The sequence below is a fragment of the Anguilla rostrata genome, chromosome 7 (genome assembly GCF_018555375.3).
Source record: "Anguilla rostrata isolate EN2019 chromosome 7, ASM1855537v3, whole genome shotgun sequence".
NCBI classification, from domain to species: Eukaryota; Metazoa; Chordata; class Actinopteri; order Anguilliformes; family Anguillidae; genus Anguilla; species Anguilla rostrata.
In genome coordinates, this window is record NC_057939.1 from 40,746,272 (window position 1) to 40,760,851 (window position 14,580).

The following is a 14,580-nucleotide window of genomic DNA, read 5'->3' on the forward strand; positions in this document are numbered from 1 at the left end:
CGATCGTTTCGGCGCCGCGTCGGAAACCGCCGGCGCTTGACCTCGCTCCCCGGCTCCCGCCCGGCTTTCTTGCTCCCCTCCCACACGCGGTGCGGTAACGCGGCGAAACAAAAAAGGCAGAGGCCGGCCGCAGCGTACGCCTTTTCCTTTTTTCGTTTAAGGCTCTAACCTCGCGCCGCCCACACATTATTTTGGGGCATGAGAGGAAATGAGCAGCTGCTGGACAAAATGGATTGAATTCAAGCAAATTTCATTACAAGAACTTTAAAAAAAATATATATATATACATATAAAGATTGCCAAGTTACTTTCTTGGACATTTCTGAACTGGCCAAAACATTGCCAGTGCAAAAGAAAACGTTTAAAAAGGAAATGAAAATGAAAACTGTTATTTATTTATTTACTTGCGAGTCAAAGTCAGGTCACAGTTAAATAAAAAACGTTTGAAATTGTGAACTTTGTGATTGAAAAGCTATCTAAGGACAGTTATCTTGGTCTTGAATAAACTTTTGAGGGTTCTTGCGCTGGAGTTGTCAATAGCGGCCATGCTATGTCTGCATTCTGTCTGTCAGCCTTTGGTATGAAAGCTTTTAGCGACACAAGGATTTTCTTTCAACCGTTGGGCTTATATGGGGCTTTGGGTTTGAGTTTGTTTGTTTGTTTGTTTGTTTGAAGAGTTCCTGGATGGCTGTTATTGGTTTATCATTTATGAGAGGCTGAAAGTGACAGACTGATCTCTGTAGCGAAAGAAGTCAACTCAACAGAAGCGCATACCTCAGTGCAGGCAAGTGCGCGCACATTCATGCGCTTTTTATGTGTGTGTCATCAGATTCTTTCTGGAGATTTCCATAAATTTGCATACACATAGTATTTTCACTGTCCTTTCTGTTATTTTGTATAAACAGCATGTGGTTGGTATGCATGCAGGTGAGTTGTACGGCACATTGAATGAGATGTATTGTGAATACTGATCCATTTTTAGCCATCTCCTCCGATGCACTCTGATGAAGTAATTGCAGCTAATCTGCATAGCGGAAGTTCATTCTGTCATTTAACTTGTCACTCCACTGCTGACTAAGGGTATGCGTTGTCATTCTCACTTAACTGAGTTAGACACTCTAGGTTGCGTAATCAAGGATCCAAAACAATCTAAAATAGGATATTTAAACTCCAGCTGCAATACCCAAGAAACCTATTTGTTTGCCATTAAGCATTAAGGTAGGTATATACATTCAACATGCTGTATCCAAAGCCATTTTTAGCCCTCTATTTGAATTGTGGTCAACATATTCATTTAATGTATTTTGATATTTGTATAATTGCAGTTTGTTTTAATAAGCAAACTCACATTCACCGTACAAGTTATTCTTAAAGACCCAACATTGAAAGCTTACCTACAGCTCAGCCAGGCCCTTTTTATTCCTTGTTTGAATCATTGTCATAATTAGTCAAACCATGCTAATTTAGATAGACACACACACACGCGCACACACACATACACACAATTCAATATTGTTCACCTTTTTCCCTACACATTTTGTGGCTGCGCAGCGGTTGAGTGTTCACTGACAAATGCATCATTGCAGTATACAGCAGAAGTACACCACAGTTAGTGGCATAGTTGAAATCAGCCAGCAGATGTTTGACACACTTGTGAATAAAATCATACAGCGCAATCTATAACTGGCAATCTCCAGAAGGGCTGTGACAATCAGACTACTGTTGATGACCTTGAGCAAACACATAATGGTCTCGTTTTATCATCAATACACAATCCTGGTCCTGGAGGGTTCCAAACAGCAGGTTTTCTTTCCACCTTAGCAATTATGCATTTTATTCCACTAATTACTGGCTTGATTTAGCTAATCCATCCACTCTCCCTGTTCCCCAGATTGTTTTGGTGTTTAAAGCTGGGATGCTCAAATTCAGCCCTCAAGGGCCTCTATCTAGAAGGCTTTCCAAATCTCTTTCAACCATCGATGCAAAGAACTGAGGAGGAAATCTAAATTTGTCTAATCGATGCCGTGATTAGTTGAATCATGCAGTTAAGCGTCTGGCTGGAGCACAATGCCAGCTCCAGGAGCTCCTGAGTCTGGTTTGTGTAACCCCGGTTAAAAAAAAATTAAAAAAAAATAAAACGTGGAAAAACCTGCTAGACCGTACCCTTCCGGAACCTGGTCTGGACATGGTTCAATTCAAGGGGTTTGCATGCTTTTCTTGTGTCTACAATGATGGATAATGCTGGTGTTACAGTGGAACACTTTCATGAGCACTGACTCCAACGCTAAATGATGGACAAACTCATTTAGAAATAATCTGCATACGTATGCAAATGTGATGAACATTAGCAACAATCTATCAACTTATAACTTTCATAATGGCCCTGTCCCTGATACAGAACATTGCAAAGTACTGCTTCACATGTGTGGCTAAAGCACAGTTCCAGTCCTTTTCCTAAAAATGCATTAAAAAAACATTTATGTCAGTGCTGAAATGTGACCACAGATATCCTCAAAAGGACAGCTGTGCATAGTTTATAGTGTGTGGCACACACTGAAATTCGAGGGAAGGCATCGTCAGACAGTTGTTTGTATAATCTTTAAATATTTACATTTTCCAAAATGTAACCATTTAGAGAACAGCACAGGCTCAGTCTTAAGCAATAATAATATATATAAATAAACTAAAAGTTATTTCAGTGTGTGCTATTTTTATTCATTCATGGTGTAAGACATAAAAAATGGGGTTTCTAGCTGAAGTGAAATTCTTTCCCATTTCAGTCAGAACCAGATATATAAACAACTGCGGATTCGGACAATGACATTGTTTCCCTAATATTTATGAATCCTGACAAAACATTTGAATAATATTTGTCTTGAATTCCCTGCTGTAAGCCTGAAAACCCAGCATGACACAAAGCACTTCCAGAACATTTGGGAGACCCCAAACAAAGCTAAAAACTCCAAATTACTAACAGCCCCTGATGATGATAATTTATTCATATAATAATGATAATAATAATAATAATAAGAAGAAGAAGAAGAACAAGAACAAGAAGAAGAAGAAGAAGAGGCATTGAAATAGCATATTTTATTTATTTATTTAATTATCATTCCTAACAATCCTGATAAAGTGAACATAGATGAAAATTATTTAATTGTTTAATGAATTATTTACATAATAATATCATTAATTGTGAAATTGGACATTGGAATGTGCATTCACAATCAAATAAATGTTTTTGTTTAATTTCTGTACAATGTTGGATTTTGTAGCAAATTGATTTTAGAAGGCTGAGGTGTCCTATTATTTAGGATTGCACACCATTGGACCATAGAATCAAGTATTCAGAAAAGGCATTTTGCCATCTTGATCCAAAATCTAGGTCAACTGGCCCTGCTCAGCATTTTTTTTTTTTTTGCCACAGAGCATAATAGGATGTTATTTGCTTAATTGTATTATGCAGCACACCTGTATGGAAGCACCTGCATTCATTATGTTTCTCCACTCATTTATTAAGGTTTTTTCTTTAATTTGTCACCCATCTTTATACAAACACACACACACACACACACACACACTGTGTGTGTGCATGTCTGTGTGTGTATAGATAATTTTATAATTTGTACAGACACATTAATGGAAAAACCTGAATAAATGAGTGGAGAAACATAATGAATGCAGACGCTTCCATACAGGTGTTCTGCACGATACAATTAAGCAATTAACACCCTATCATGCTCTGTGGGATGTATAAAAATGCTGAGCAGGGCCTGTTGCCTGAGGTTTAGAATTAAGATGGCAAAAGGAAAAGATCTAAGTGACTATGAAAGAGGGCTCATCATTGGGGTACAGATGGCAGGAGCTTCAGTGACTGCTCAATTAACAAGTGTTTCAATAGGAACAGTGACTAAAGTGACATCTGCATTTAGATGCAATAGGTTCTTAAATTGTGGTCAAAAGTGTTCATTCAATGATCGTGATTCTTGTGCGTTAGTGTGATTTGTAAGGAAAAACATAAGAGCAACTCTTTCTCAGGTGACTTATGTGAATGCTGGACGTGATCCAAATGTCAGCAAGAACAGTCCATTGACCACTGCATAGAGAAGGATATTATAGTAGGGTTGTAGTGCATAAACCCCTCATTACAAAGATTAATGCACATTTGAGAGCTCAGTGGTGCAAATACCATAGGCACTTGTCTACAGAGATGTAGAAAAAATTGAAATGGTCAGATGAGTCATCTTTCACCATATTCTCAACAAGTGGAAGAGTGCATGTGTGGCATACACCAAGAGAACAGTACAGGCTCGACTGCTTGACCGCAATGGTGAGGGGGTCCAGTGGGTCTGTTATGTTGTGGGGGGCATTTTCCTGGCATGGTTTGGGTCTGCTTGTCCCCTTAGAGGGAAGGGTCACTGCAAATCAATACAGTTATTCTGAGTGATCGCCTTTATGCTATGATGAAACATTTGTATCTTGATGGAAGTGGTCTCTTCCAGGATGGTAATTCCCCCATCCACAGCATGAGGGGTCACTGAATGGTTTGATGTGTATGAAAATGATGTGAAACACATGCTATGGCCTTCGCAGTAACCAGATCTCAGTCCAGTTGAACACAATTGGGAGATTTTGGACCGAAGTGTTAGACAGCACTCTCCACCACCATCATCAAAACACCAAATGAGGAAATATATTTTGGAAGAATGGTGTTCCATCCCTCCAGTAGAGTTATAGAGACCTGTAGAATCTATGCCAAGGCACATTGAAGCTTTTCTGGCAGCCCATGGTGGCCCAACACCTTACTAAGGCACTTTATGTTGGCACTTTATAGGATACTGGCTAATAAGTTGAATGAGGTATCTTGGATCACAGATGGGATGATGGCCTCAATACTTTTGTGGCCCTACACGACCATTTCTAAAAACCATAATAGGTGATCACATGTAACATAAAGCAAACAGATTTGTTATATAGGCTACACTTACCAGGTGGCATTCTCTGCTGACGACAGGCCAAGATATGAGCCGCAACAGTGCCTCCCAGAACCGCTGTTCCATTTTATTTTCCGAGAAATACCAGAAACTTATCAAAACATGGCTTGTTCTAGTTTAGTCTACATTTTATGAAAGACTTCAGAGTTGGGTGGAACAGAGTCTGCCTGTTTCCTTTAAGGGAGTTTGCTGAGGACTGGGAGAGATGTAAGGCACTGCAGCTCGAATGGTTTGATCGCTATCTTAAATCCAGTGAACAGAGGTTGCTCCCACTGATCCATAACCTGTCATCTCACCGGTTATGCGTCTATAAATGTGGTTGCGAGAAGATAAAAATCGAATCCATAAGGTCAATTGGGTAAGGAGAGCAATAACAAAAAAATAAATGACCGCACTGATCATGAAAAACAAAAAAAAAGTGATAATTGTAATGATAATATTGATCATGAATACTTCACATTGTTTTTCAAATGCAGAGCTGGTGAACTGGCACATTGTATATAATCTGTAAATGCAGTCTTTTGACTGTTAATATAATTCCAAGTCTTATCTGGCTCATTAGAACTAATTTGTTAGAAAGGACTGCAGGCCAGGTGTTAGTGTTAATTGCAATATTTACACAACAAAAATCAATGTCAACCAGATATATTGTTTGATTTATACATGCAGAAGTGTCTATTTCATTATTATTCCAAATAATAATAATAATAATAATAATCATAATAATAATAATCATAATAATAATGTATTATTATTGTTGTTGTTGTTGTTGTTAATTTATGTATTTATTTACTTAAACTTGTTTTCCCATGAGCTCCTGGTTTGGGCTGTACACACCTCAGCGTGCAGTCTAATCCTGACTGTGACAATGCACCGGTGACTGGCATCGTCATGTCACAGTGCATAATCAGCAATAGTTACACAGTGAGGGAGGGTCCCAGTTTCTAGCATATCCTCCAACCAACATGTCTGTCAGCAGTGTTCATTGCACAGTTCTCTGGTACAATAACTGCACAGCTCTGATGGTAGTCATTAAACAAAACTAAAGTACTTCTGTATGCCTTTTAGAAGGATGCATGGGCTAATTTTCTCTCGAGCAAACTGAAGTAACACGATAGTTAGACGTTTACTTTCTCGCTGTATACAAAATGTGTTTCTTTAAATGTTATATTTGTTTTGGACGATGAATATATTATATGCCAAACACCGTCATGCTTTATCAAGCAGCAATTATATCTAACCTGCAATGTCCAGAGCAATTATTTTCTCAGCTGGATTTCTATTATTTTAAAACAAATCAACGGCCATTGATTCAGAACCATTGAAACATGTTAGTTTTCCCTCATTCATTCATTAATTCGTTCATTATTTCATCCATTCATTCATTAAATCTACTGATGGTAATTAGAATTGAAAGTCATTTAACTGATTGATTGGAAATTAAGTGAATAAAGCATTTTAATTATTTTTTTTTGTTATTTGATGCTTCAGAGGAAACAAATCATGTCTTCCACACACGGTAAGCACACGCACACACACACACACAAACACACAAACATGGTTTCCTTTACATGGAAACCTGCTCAAAGTGCACAAAGAGTGAAATGAAGCTGGCATCTCTGAAAGCTGATCAGTTGCCTGAAGTCAGCTTGCATTTATTCATCTTTTCAAAGATTTTGATTGAAACCGCGGGTGTGACTGACACAGAACCTAAGGGAGACGGGAGGGAGGTGCCGACAGTGAACAATGGATGGAGAATATAACTGAAGGGGGGGAAAATGTGGGAGCAGGCCTCTAGTGGCAAGTCTTTCTCCAGCTTGTCTTCGCTTGGCATGTGTGTGCTGTCTCCGAGGGCCTCTTGTCTCAATCTCAGACAGAGGCAGCACCAGCTTATCGCCAGCTCAGGGGGGATGGAAGCTCCTCTCCGCAGAAAGCTTCGGCTGAGACTAGTCACGGAGCCCTGACGGTGAGTAAGCGGGGAGTACTAAAGGCCGAGGTACTCCAGGACGTTCTCACCTGAGCCGTCCCAAAGCCCCGCACCTTGAATGTCAGCTAAGATGAAGTCGCACCATTGTGACTCTGGCACCTGTGGCATTTTGAATATAATTGGAAAAAAGAAAATAGTAATAATAATTAAAAAAACAAAGGCCAAATGGCATTCTTCCTAGTGCTGTGCATTTTCTTTTTTTTTATCCGTAGACTCATGCAGATGAATTTCCCCACATCAACAGGCAAAGAGAAATGCTGCAAAACCCAATGGAGTATGCTGGGGAAAAGAGTAATCTTTTTAATCCCTTCTTGGCTACAGTTATTCTTTCTTAAGCTATTGCACTGGTACAGTGGGTAGTCAAAGTTATGCAAAGCACCTACTATGGATAGCATAACTCCTCTGCTTTAAGCAATTAACATGGAGGGAGCATGAACCATATCAAACGGATAGATTTTTGGATTTTTCCTGCCCAAACTTACATCATTCAACAAAGGAAGAAAAACAGTCAAAAGGCAGACAGCATACAATACAGGAAACAATGAGCCACTTACAGTTCTGAGCCACAAACATTCAAAAAAGTTTTTTTGTGTTTTGAGTTTCACTATCTTGGTTTCAAGCACATTGAGTAATGTATATTCTCATCTGAAAACGTTGCACCTTGTGTAATGAGAAGTGCAAAATGCTGTACATAGAATTTGGTCTGTTAATGTTTCTAAAACACGATGAGCCCCCAAAATACCATCCACCATAAATATAATCTTAATGATCAAGGTTATTGTCTTTCTTCTACTATTTATTCTTCTACTACTACTACCATTACCACTACCACTACTTACCTTACATTGGTTTATTTTGTTTTATATTTAGATACTATTGCAGGTGCAGCTCAATATAGTTTCATTAAGATTGAAAAGCATTAACAGTTTGGAGGAAAACCATAGTCTCATAATGGTGGCATTTGTGTCACATGCTCTATGTTGTTATGGTAACATTTAATTGCAGCATGATGCAAATATAAGACCTTCTGGCATAATAAATCTGTGGGATCCAACATATGTTGAAAATGAAAATTGTGGGAGTGAAAATGAAATCGAATGAGCACAACATTGCTGGTAAATGTCAGCATTAATATGCAGATTGAGAGTACACATCTACAGTTTTAACACATGGAACATCAGTTGACACTTGCAATATGGAAATAGTGTGAAAGCAGCTACTTCTGTGTTTAATTATGTATGGAGCGTATGATCTCACATGCAAGGAAGATTTGATTCGGGACATTATTGAGATCAGCATGCACCTCACTGGACGAACATGGTTTTTTGAATGTTTGCAGGTATGTTTGCGCTGGACAACTGCTTGGAACATTGGCTGAAACAACATGTAACAGCCTCCAAGGGTGTAGGTTGGATTATAACATTTCTGGCTAATAATATACATGACATCGGGGCCTTTTTCGGACCAATGGGAGTAGGGGGGTGGCTACTAGGATGGGGGGTTGTGGGGGTGAATGGGGGTTGTGGGGGTGAATGTTGTGTTCGGCCAGAAGGTTGCGAGAATGGTGGCTGGGGTGGGGTTGGTTAATTTGCCTCCAACAGATGTCAAAAAGGTCCCTCATTTTCCATTTGTCCTCATTCAAGCTCTTGCTTTGTCTATATTCACAAATTAAAGAATGAATGAATATTTGTTCTCGTCTGAACCTAAATGAACATAAATGTACACATCATCTTATCTGTCAAATATATCGAGTTTTTCCTCTAAGTGCTCTTTGAAAATTAATGTTGCCGTTGTTCATGATGTTGCTGTTCAAAAAATATTCTAATGCTAACGGGCTACACATTGTGTGAATTGTTTGATGACATTGGTCTATCTACATCAGAGATTAGTCTCAATATTCACAACTGTGTGTATCATGATCCATAAATAAGAGACAAGTCACAAATATATTTCAACTTGTGTCTTGTATATTGTCATTAAAATTAATGTGCACTGATTTGTGCAAATGCATACATATTTGTGAATAATGTGCATATTTCCCTTTTGCATACGTACCTGAAACTTTGTATATAAAAACCAAAAGGTTTTCAAATATCTGTGTGTATTTTTTGCAATAAGACATTCCCAAATGTAAAATCGGTTTGTGAAGTGTTGAATCTGCATTTGCGGATCAATTTACATGCGTGCATTCAGTGACATAAGTTCCCTCTTGCTGTTCATGCGCCACAATCCACGCACAAATAGCTGCCTCTCCTCATCTTCTGTTGCGGGGGTGGTGGTGCTTAACCAGGAGCCACTCATTAAATCATGCACTAAAATCCTGAAAAACAGCTAACACATACATAATACTTTTGTTTTTTTTGGAACACATCCTATTACCACGATAATCATAACCAGTTCAGTAGTTTTTTTTTTACCAAATGTACTTCAAAATGGAGGAAATTGCTCATTTAGATTGGGGTCTATTTTCAGAAGCCTATGTCAATGCCATGCAGTTCTATATATTATGTGTGGTAGTGAATAGGCAAGCTGAAAATGAATCCAAAAAAGCAAAACTTGTCACTTCAGGAAGCGGTTTCGATAAAATGTGCAAATTCCGGTGTATTACAAAGCTTATAGCCAGATTCTGTGAAAAATATATCCATTGGTAATGGGAGACAAGGATTGGGAGAAGGATAATTGCTAGACTAGTATGCTTGTGAGACTTGATATATTAACTACAAAAACTAGGTGGTCTATCAGTGGTCCTCCAGTTTTGATATGGAACTTATGTCTATGGATTTATATCTTGGTATTGATATGAATGTGTACTTAATGTTTCACAATGTAGTTATTTCAAGATGTTTTTGGAAGGTGCCTGGCTAGCGGTGTGATCTTACTTTGTATCCAGCTGTACGTAAGAACAGTGTGAGGTGCAACCCCTTTTTAATTAGGTATGGACCTCAACTTAAAAACACTTATGTTAAAACTATATGAAGTTTGAGAACAGCGGATGCTCCTTATAGCTAGCTGATGGCCCTACTTGATGGACAACCAGTAAATCTATCTACAACACCCAAACAAAATCAATTCCATTTATTGAAAAATTGGTAATATTCCTTGCATACATAGCCTGAGCTTTTCCCTGAAGCTTTTTATTTATTTTTTTCTCTGCACCAGACCACTGACACCATCCAACAAGGTGTTTGTCACAAGTGTCACAGATTGTGTCACAGACATTTTTTGTTAGTTTTGTGAATTTCCTTTTTTTGCCATGTTTCGTGATTTCCTCCATTTTTAGTGCTTTTCATGATTTTCTGGCAGTTTTGGATAGTAACTATCAACCTTAACATAGACTGCAATGTTATTTATATAGGCCTATGCATTTTATCAATATTGCCAAAACTCTGATTTCCTCTGCTTTTTAAATGTTTTCTGTTATTTTCAACAACTTGCCATGACTGCTTTGTGATGTCAGCCAATATTTCCTCTGACAAACATCCAGCCGTAATGACAAATTATGTTATAAGGTTAAGGAAACCATTCATGTATGCCTTAAATTTCGGGCAAACCTCCAATGGCCTTTGTGTCATGCGCTCCATACAATTCTTATTCTCACAATAATTAGATTTCATGATAGCCATAATCTAAATATGTATTTTTTTGTAAAACCAATTTGGTTTGTTTTCATAAATTAGTTTTTGGCTATAAACATCCTACTTCAATGTCAATGCTATGTTGTATGTACGACTTAACCAACCTGGTAAAAAATAAATAAATAAATAAATGTGGTAAATGTCAGCGAAAAACTGAGAACTTGCAGAGTACGGACAGGATGATAACTCGTACATACAAGATAAATGTAATTGTTGGCTAACTTTTACCGGAATTCTTTTTTTTTTTTTTTCCCACCTTGCCTTTCAGGGCTTCTGTGTATTCAATTTCCATTTCAATTGAATGCAGCTGTGTCTGAGTTTTCTTTTCTACTACCGTTCCGTGTTTGTCTATTACGGTTTTGTACAAGGTCATATTTTTTATGTTTTGTGTAGAGTCCAGGAAGAGATTTAAAGGTGTATTGACTCGGTTGTCGCAGACTGTAAAGACCTTTTCTTTGCTCCTGGCTTCGTCAATGAAGAGATACCGGTGCCACTGTTGCAAAGAAATCTTTTTTTTTTCCCTCTGAGAAGTTGAGGCAAGCTGGTTGCAAGCTTAAAACAATAAAATTAGTTGGAGTGGCAAATGTGGAAATGTATAAACAAATGATGTATATAAAAATGACTGGTCAAATGATGTTTTGGATTTAAGAAAATTATTGGTGGGGAAAACAGTATCATTCCTTACACACTGATGGGGATATGTGCACTTGCTTATACCTAAAGGTATATCTATTGTAGGTAGCATTGGTACCTGAACAAACTGCATTCCACCGGAAAAAAACATTTTTTTTTTTTTTTTCCAAGCTGTACTTTTTTTACTTGCCACTATTGCTTGTTTCAGTTTACACTGTGGCTTCCTTTGTTATCATATTGCAAGTCAGAAATTATTCCTCTATTATGTACTCTATAAAAAGAATTAGCACCAGGGGGCTCTCCGGAAAATATTTCATATGCCCTTTAAGAATATCCTGGATATTCCATATTTTAATTGTATATTTTAAGATTTGAAATCTAATAAAACCTGCTTTATGCAAAACTCTGTTTTACATGCCTATGGTGGTATTATGACAATTGCAAATTGTCCTGTATTTGTATTATGTTAAATGCATTTTTGATATACCCATAGTACAGTATATATAACACTCAGTTTTTCACATGCTTCCATGTATTTAAATGCTATTGTTGTGGGGGATGTTTATAAACGTTTTATAAGTTATGGGATGTGCTCAGTCAGAAGTTTGCCATTTAATGGTGATATAAAAATATTTAACCTCCTGTTGTATGTGGTTGTTTTCCTATCTGTTAGTGACCCTGCCCCTCTTCACCACACAAAATAGTAACTTTACTATGAATATAACATCTTTACTTTTTCAACAAACACAACTCCTGTGTGATGAAAAAAAAATTAAAAATCAAACTATATCTAGACATAATCCTTATTGCAACTATTTCAATATAAACTCACAAAACAAAACCTGAGGCGTTGATGTTTGATGAGATTATAATCCGTATGTGCAGTGCGGAACTTCAATATATTATTAGCCATTTGGTGTGCCTACAAGTTGTATGTCGGCAAAAAATGAACCTTTTGCTGGTAGGTTGCAGTCCACCAACTGCCTTTTTAGGACCAATCTTTTACCCGCCAGCTAACAGGTTCAGATAAAAAGGAATATACTGTACCTGGTGTTGTAAAAAGCTGCTAAAATGATCTTGTTTGATCTCTGCAGCTGGTGGGTTAAACACACTGTCAGCCCAGGAAAAAAAGTGTGAAATTTCCATCACGTTCCTGGAGACCAACAAAGTACAACTCAGAATCCAATCTAAAGCCAATCAAAATCCATTGCCAGATGCTAGGATAGAGCTCCAAAAGTTCCAAAAACTGAGTTTAGTTGAAGAAATTCCAGGAACAATTTATTTGACAGTGCTCTTCATGACATTGAAATGACAGTGCCATTGCCAAGACGTAATACCTGTCATGAAGTGTCATGTCCATTCATAACAATGACATACCGTTGTTATGACACAATCTGCAGTTTGTGTTATGACACAACTGACATAACAACCTGCATAGAAGGCTCAATATGCCGGGGGGCGTCATACCACTGATTCATTTGAAAATGACTGTAAATTATTAGTTGAAAGCTATGTCGCTATGTGCCAGCCTGCCTAACAGTGATATTTTACGCAACACCTTGTCATGAATTTATACGTAGTGATGTATTAAAAATATATTTCACCTTGATACTGGAATGTTCAAACACAACTAGTTAATAATGCATTAAACAGATTGTCAAGACTCATAATAGGAGCAGAGCAGCGTGTTCTCTTTGCCAACTCATCATATATTGATTCTTGGTCAGAAGCCCTGGCGTCACTACACAACGCACAAGGAGTCCTTTGGCGTCACTTCTGGATAACCTTAGGCATCCCCATAGAGTTAAAAAGAAGCTCTCAGCATCTTTATATTGATTCCAAGGACAAATGGGATGGGGGAACAATATAACTTTTAACAATGCTTTATTTTATGAAATAATTGCATTTACATTAGATTTAAATGTTGGATATGTTATGATCTAGCAAGAGAAACTGTTCTAATTTACCCTTGGCATCAATATTAAATGTTTACCTTTGGTGTCAACATAAAGATGCTGAGGGTTTCTATTGAAGTATACGGGGATACCTTGTGCTTCCAGAAGAGACACCAAAGGATTGCTTGTGCATCACATAGTGACGCCAAGGGCTTGAATCTAATCAAGCGTCAATATATGAAGAGTTGGGCTGACCAAGAACTTTGGGCTCATTTCATGAAACACTAAAGTTCATATACATAAATAGTTTAGAAATTTAGTTATAAACTTAAATATAGCCAGTTTTTTTTTTTTTTTTTTTTTTTTTATAATGGATTGGCAACGGTGTTTTTTTAAGCACAATTTTGGCTGTATTTCAATGCCAATCAGTGTGCTAGGTTATGCAATTATTAAAGTGAAACTGGATATGAGGTGAAATTAAACTCTCCCACTCCCCTTTCTGTAGCATTACTAGTACTCTGTGTACGGTACAGAAGAAAGACTCGATATTGAGCAATACGTCTCTTCGGATGAGTGATCTTACAGTAAAGGCCCGCACTGCGGAGCGAATAGGCAATTTTCTTCCTCCTGACTGTGAAGGAAAAATACGTCGCCGATGCTTGGAATAACAATGATTTGTTTAACTTTATAAATGACCCATTTTGTTCGCTGGATCTGAATCCTTCCTCGGAGTCTGTGATTGAATGATAAACGACTCCAAGGACAAAGAATGGCTATGATTATGCAGCATTTCGCCTGCTTTTGTTCATACCCTGCCCATGATCAGCCCAGGAGGGGGAAAAAGTAATTCTTTCTCATCTTGAGCCAGGCAAATGTCATTTGAGTGAGCAATTTAAACAAAGGCACTTACTGAAATTTATGGCAAAGTGAAACTTTAATGCCAGAGTGACTAGGAATGTAACGCCAGCCATCTTATTATTTATGTATGAAAGGTTTATGCCTTGTGTAAATACAGTCCTTTAAAGACTGACTGCGGGTGTTTATTTAGCACCCTGAACAAATGTAGTAAATTAAGTTAAATATCACCAGTAATCTTTAAGGCACGGTGAGAGAGCACCGGTTTCCAAATGTAGACCAGATCTCACGCTATACGTGTAAGTAGTAAGGAATGAACCATGAGAAGCAGTTCACCAGCTGTGCACGACATACTGAATACTTGCCTTAGAAGGTCATGCCACATGAGTCTGCAGACCGATTGCCAATCCTACCCCTGAAGTGCAGTGGTGTTCTATATTCTGGACACCCCTGTTCAAATTTAATGTTTTTTTTTTCTTCTTTTTTTTCAGTCTCTTATTAAAACAAAGTTAAAACCTCTGCTCCTGGGTACGCACTTCAACATTACGATATTCTGGACATTTTTATGCACAATTATTACA